Source organism: Rhinolophus sinicus, linkage group LG03 (assembly GCF_036562045.2).
Source record: "Rhinolophus sinicus isolate RSC01 linkage group LG03, ASM3656204v1, whole genome shotgun sequence".
NCBI classification, from domain to species: Eukaryota; Metazoa; Chordata; class Mammalia; order Chiroptera; family Rhinolophidae; genus Rhinolophus; species Rhinolophus sinicus.
The window spans coordinates 126,804,540-126,811,215 of NC_133753.1; positions in this window are offsets into that span (position 1 = coordinate 126,804,540).

Below are 6,676 nucleotides of genomic sequence, written 5' to 3' on the forward strand. Positions count from 1 at the left end.
AAATAATAAATATTTTGTAAGATGAAAAGGACAATTGATTATAATTGGAATCAATATCTCAAGATCAGATTTGATGAAACAGGTCTAAACTAACTTTTTGAATAAGCATATTCCACCTAAAGCAGTGATGTTACGTTTTTATCTGTGAGTTTTATCCCATATACCTCAAATTTTTGGAAGTCTCACAAAGCTGTTTATTTGCATTTAAAGGAACAAGCATCACCCTAATACCAAAACCTGGTAAGGATAATACAAAAAAAGAAAACTACAGATCAATATCTCTGATGAATACAGATATAAAACTCCTAAACAAAATTTGAGCAAATTCAGTGCAACAATGCATTAAAAAAATTATTCATCACGACCAAGTGGGGTTCATCCCAGGGGCACAAGGATGGTTCAACATATGGAAATCCAGGGCAAGCCCCGTGGCTCAGGCGGTTGGAGCTCCATGCTCCTAACTCCGAAGGCCGCCGGTTCGATTCCCAGTTGTCTGTTCAACTATTCGAGTCCCGCAAGGGATGGTGGGCTGCGCCCCCTGCAGCTAGCAATGGCAACTGGACCTGGAGCTGAGCTGCGCCCTCCACAACTAAGATTGAAAGGACAACAACTTGACTTGGAAAAAAGTCCTGGAAGAAAACACTGTTCCCCAATAAAAGTCCTGTCCCCAATAAAAAAAAAAAAAATCCATCAATGTGATACATCACATAAACAAAATAAAGGACAAAAATCATATGATTGTATCAATTGATGCAGAAAAAGCATTTGACAAGATACAACATCCATTTATGATTAAAACACTTAATAAAATAGGTATAGAAGGAAAATGCCTTGACATAATAAAGGCCATATATGACAAACCCTCAGCTAATATCATAATTAATGGTGAAAAACTGAAGCCCTTTGCTCTATGTTCAGGAACATGACTGGGCTGTCCCCTATCACCTCTGCTTTTCAATATAGTGTTGGAAGTCCTCGCCAGAGCAATCAGGCAAGAGAAAGAAATAAAAGGCATCTAAATTGGGAATGAAGAAATTAAATTGTCACTCTTTGCAGATAACATGATGCTATATCTAGAAAACCCTAAAGACTCCACCAAAAAGCTATTAGAAACAATAAACAAATACAGTCAAGTTGCTGGCTACAAAATAAATGTACAAAAGTCCAAATTGCATTCCTATAGATTAACAATGAAGTCTCAGAAAAAGAAATTTAAAAAAATAAACAATTCATTTTGCGATTGCAACAAAAGAGAATAAAATACCTAGGAATAAACTTAACCAAGGATGTAAAAGTCCTATATGCTGAAAACTATAAGCCATTTTTAAAAGAAATTAAAGAACACACAAAGAAATGGAAAGACATTCCATGCTCATAGATTGGAAGAATCAACATAGTTAAAATGGCCATATTACCCAAAGCAATACACAGATTTAATTCAACTCCCATCAAAATCCCAATGGCATTTTTTAAATAAACAGAACAAAAAATCATCAGATTTTTATGCAACCACAAAAGACCCCCAATAGCTAAAGCAACCTAAGAGAAAAGAACAATGCTGGAGGTATCACACTCCCCCTTTAGCTTGAACTATAGGGCAACAATAATCAAAACAGCATGGTATTGTCAGAAAAACATACACACAGAACTATGGAATAGAATTGAGCATCCAGAAATAAACCCACATAAATATGGACAGATAGTTTTTGACAAAGAAGCAAAAAACATACAATGGAGAAAAGACAGCCTCTTCAATAAATGGTGCTGGGAGAATTGGATAGCCACGTATAAAAGAATGAAACTGGACGACTATCTGTCACCATGTACCAAAATTAATTCAAAATGGATCAAAGACTTAAGCATAAGACCTGACACAATAAACTGCATAGAAGAAAACATAGGTACTAAACTTATGGACCTTGGGTTCAAAGAGCATTTTATGAATTTGACTCCAAAGGCAAGGAAAGTAAAAGCTAAAATAAATGAATGGGACTATATCAAACTTAAAAGCTTCTGCACAGCAAAAGAAACCATCGACAAAATAAAGAGGCCACCAACTGAATGGGAGAAGATTTTTGCAAACAGTGCCTCCAACAAGGGGCTACTATCCAAATACACAAGGAACTCATACAACTCAACAACAAAAAAACAAACAACCCGGTTGAAAAATGGGCAGAGGACCTGAAGAGACATTTCTCCAAAGAGGACATAGAAATGGCAAATAGACATATGAAAAAATGCTCAGCATCACTAATCATCAGAGAAATGCCAATAAAAACCACAATGAGACATCTCTTCATACTTGTTAGAATGGCCATCATCAACAAGACAAATAGTAACAAGCGTTGGAGAGGCTGTGGAGAAAAAGGAACCCTCATACACTGTTGGTGGGAATACAGACTGGTGCAGCCATTATGGAAGGCAGTGTGGAGGTTCCTCAAAAAATTACGAATAGAATTGCCATATGACCCAGCAATCCCTCTCCTGGATATCTACCCAAAAATATCTGAAAACATTTATACATAAAGACATGTGTGTGCCAACGTTCATTGCAGCTTTATTTACGGTGGCCAAGACATGGAAACAACCAAAATATCCTTTGATAGATGAATGGATAAAGAAGTTGTGGTATATATACACAATGGAATACTATTTGGTGGTGAGAAAAGATGAAATAGTACCATTTGTGACGGATGGATCTTGAGATTATAACGCTAAGTGAAATAAGACAGATAGAAAAAGTAGAGAACCATATAATTTCACTGATATGTGGTATATAAAACTGAAAACAACAAAAATAACAAGACAAACAAATGAAGGAACCAAAACTCATAGAGCTAGACAATAGTTCAGGGATTACTAGAGGGTAAGGGGGGAGGGGGCGCTCAAGTAGAGGGTAAACGAGGTCTAATATATGGTGATGGAAAGAAAACTGACTCTGGGTGGTGAACACACCACTGGAACACACCACTGGAAACAATGTGAGATATAATGTATTACAGAATTGTACACCTGAAATTTATGTAACTTTACTAACAGTTGTCACCCCAATAAACTTTAATTAAAAGAAAAAAAAGGAACAAACATCATTACCTATTCTTCCTATCCTGTTGTGAATTCAGTGCCCCAACAAGGGTCAAACACTCTGTTTCTTAGGCCAAGCTTCACCATTAACAGAAATACATACATATAAGATATGTATGCCTTAATCATTGTGAAGGATTGCCTTGAACAAAAACTTTGATATTTCTTTGGCTGCTCAAAAATATTTATATTCCAGAGCCAAGCACTGTGGTGAGATTTGGAGTGGGGGTGGGAGATGGCTTTACCATTCTTTCATTCCAGTGGGGACTCAGACATTTCAGGCAAATCAGTTTTAGGAAAAGGCACACAAGAATGTTGACATCCCTTAAAACTATTCATGTAACTTCATATTTCGGAAAGTTTTCAGGTATCATCATGGGTGTGCATATCAATTGTTATCTTTTAAACCCTAACTCTATTTGAAACCTTATATTTATGGAATAAAAGGATTCATGCTATTTAAAGAAATTTCAATTATATAGGAACATGCTTGAACTTGTTCATTGCCCTGGAAATTGCTCAGTGATGCTTGTCATCTGTTGCCTAGAAGTTATGTCGACTCTGGTTTTAGATTCTTGAGAGAAATCCACATTTAAAGCTTTATTTCTGAATGTACTTTGTATTTGGTTTCTGAGTTATTAAAATGTAGATGTCTCTTTCAGATTACTTGCAAAAGCTATTTTTTCTTCTCTGTTTCATATATAACCTTATTTCTTTCTGACTTGAGATTGTATTCATTTAAGAAGATTTAAGTACATTTTTATATTTATGTTTGTTTTAAATATACAAATGAATGCATTACTTGAGAGATTTCAGATGGGATTAATTTTTCTCTTTCTGCCACAAGTTCTCATTTCTTCTTTCAATAGTCTAGAAATAACAATCCAATTATTGTAATAAGTTATGGTTGAGACAGAGGTTGGTAAACTATGACCTCTGGGGCAAATCTGGTCTAAAAATCTGCTTTTTTGTATGACTCATGAGCTAAGAATGCTTTTTATATGTTTAAATGGTTGGAAGAAAATCAGAAGGAAAACAATATTTTGTGACATAAAATTATATGAAATTCTAATTTCAGTGTCCATAGTAGTGCTTCATTAGAACACAGTCTTATTCTTTTGCCCATGGCTGCTTATGTGCTTCAATGGCAAAGTTGAATAGTTGCAACAGAAACTACATAGACCAAAATGTCTGAAATATTTACTGTATGGTCCTATCCAGAAAATGTTTACCTATCTCTGCATTAGAAAATTTTCATACAATTAAGAGTGTGCTCCAGGGTTAGGAACAAAATGGTATACACACTGAGTTGATTTTCAGCCTTGGTATTTTTTTAAAGTAGATGTAGGGGAGAAATTTTTTCCCTCTACCCTCCTAGGTTCTTTTGGCTAGTTTATTAATTAAATTGACATAAGACAGATAAACAGGAGAAAAACAAATTTAATTTCATATATATGGGAACCTCATCTAGACATGAGAAGCTCTCTGAATAGCAGGCAATTGAGGCTTATATGCCATTCTGAGCTAAGGAGGAGAAGGGGAGTGGGTGGCCTGGGATGCAAAGGGAAGGAAGATGATTCAGGGAAAGATGGGGAGAGCAAACATCTGTTAAACAAATAGTTACCGTGCCATGTGGAAGCAGAAACAATGGGACACAAAGAGGGCTTTGAACAAACAGGCCCTGCTGAGGTCCCCTCATTTTAGCCCATATTTTTTGCAGTTATCTCTGGTGATAGCTCTCTTACTGAACATGACATCTATTTTCAGACAGTTAAGGGGAAGGTAAAAAGCTCTTTCCGAGTCTTTTGGGCCTTGATTATCTATAGTTCAAAACAATCCACGTGCCAAAGTGGTACGTTGTGGGGAGACTTGTTCTGAACCCCAGTTTGAAATGCAATTCTCTCTAGTGGTCTTCCACATTATTCGGAGGGAAGTCCAAAGTCATTACCATGGTAAACAAGGTGATTCTTCCTATTGCCTTTACCTACCTCTGTAACTTCTGCTCTGCCTCAGTCACTCTGATTCAGTGGCACTGACTCCTGGCTATTCTGGGACTTTAACCTCAGGACCTTTGCACTTACTGGATCCTGTGCACCCACACAGGCACATACAGACATCAGCATAACCTACGTGCTCATTGCATTCCTCCCTCTGTTCAAATGTTACCTCATTTAGAGGCTTTCCTTAACCATCTTATCTAAAATAGGCCTTAGACCCCAACACACATACTCTATTTTCTCAAATATAATCCTCCCGCGAGCAGGTATTTTAAGACAGTTTGATTTAACACCGTATCTTGTACGTGTTTGGTTCAGAGTAGTTTGCTTAAACTACTACAAATAAACTATTTGTTGATCGAATAAATAAATGATCCCCCAAAATGGATATATGTGAGTAAATTTTTCGAAGAGAGTTTTGTATCTCAAATGCTGCAAGTTTTGTTGACAAAACATATACATGCATGTACGTACTGTCCTGCTTGGTTAATGAAAGGATTTAAGGCATTCAAAAAGAAGTGAGGAAAACACCTGGGGATCGTGAAAACATTTGCAGACAAAATTGAACTACTTACTGTTGTCTAGGCTGCATGAACCTATGGTAGCTGTGGACACTCAAAAGCCAGTCCCAAAGGATCAGTGGTGTACAAAAGTGGAGGCACCTCTGAGCTGGGCTATAACAGAACAACAGTGAATGTGAAGCCGCAGGCTGTGTGTTAGGGCCTCTCACTCATAACTGCTCATTAACTATTTAAGAGACCTGTAGTGCAGGCTTTTTCACATTTCAGGAAATTGACTTCCAGTGAAGTAATTTGCCTTAACCTTCTCTCACTCTCTTATGCAACTTAAGTACTGGATGCATTAAGTGTTAAGATCACCAAACAGAAAAATAATACATTGGTGGCGGTGTGCAAAATTATGCTTTATTGAAATTCTGTGAAGCAAAAAATGTGAACAAAGAGGACTAAGGACTGACATTAGTTTTTCCTAACAATTCACTTGGAAAGAAGACAAGCCAATAGGAGGGGTTTGTCCCAAACTGAAAGTTGTCCTGGAGCTACGAAGCAAATGGAAGAAATGAATGAGAAGTGTGAAGTGTTGATTTCTTAAGAAATAGTGGTAGAATCCATCTTACTTAGCATCTTTACAAATAATCTGGAGGAGACTCTATCAGAGACTTATTGGATTTAAATTGACTTTCCTCTGGTATAGCAGGAAAGGTTTAGGTAAGAGATAGCAGTCATTGAGATGTTAATGAGTCCTATCTCCACCGGAGGGATTTGAATTGCTGACTTTGGGCCAATTAAATGCACTACTGCAGAGCTAAAGAGAGAGAGAGAGAGAATTGAGGGTAGTGGGGGGAAGTACCTACTGACAAGTACTGAATGAAGGTGGAATCAAAATGGGGATTTTGGGAAGCAACAGAGCCAGAGTGAGTTTGGGTTAAAAAAAACTATTAATGTTTCTCTAAGAGGTAACTGAAACCTCCCCTCTAGGAAATTCTGACACCACCACCAACAACTACAAAAACCCTTCTTTTTACTCTTATGTAAGAGTGTTGGGTTTATATAGTTGTAATATTGTGTATTTGTTTT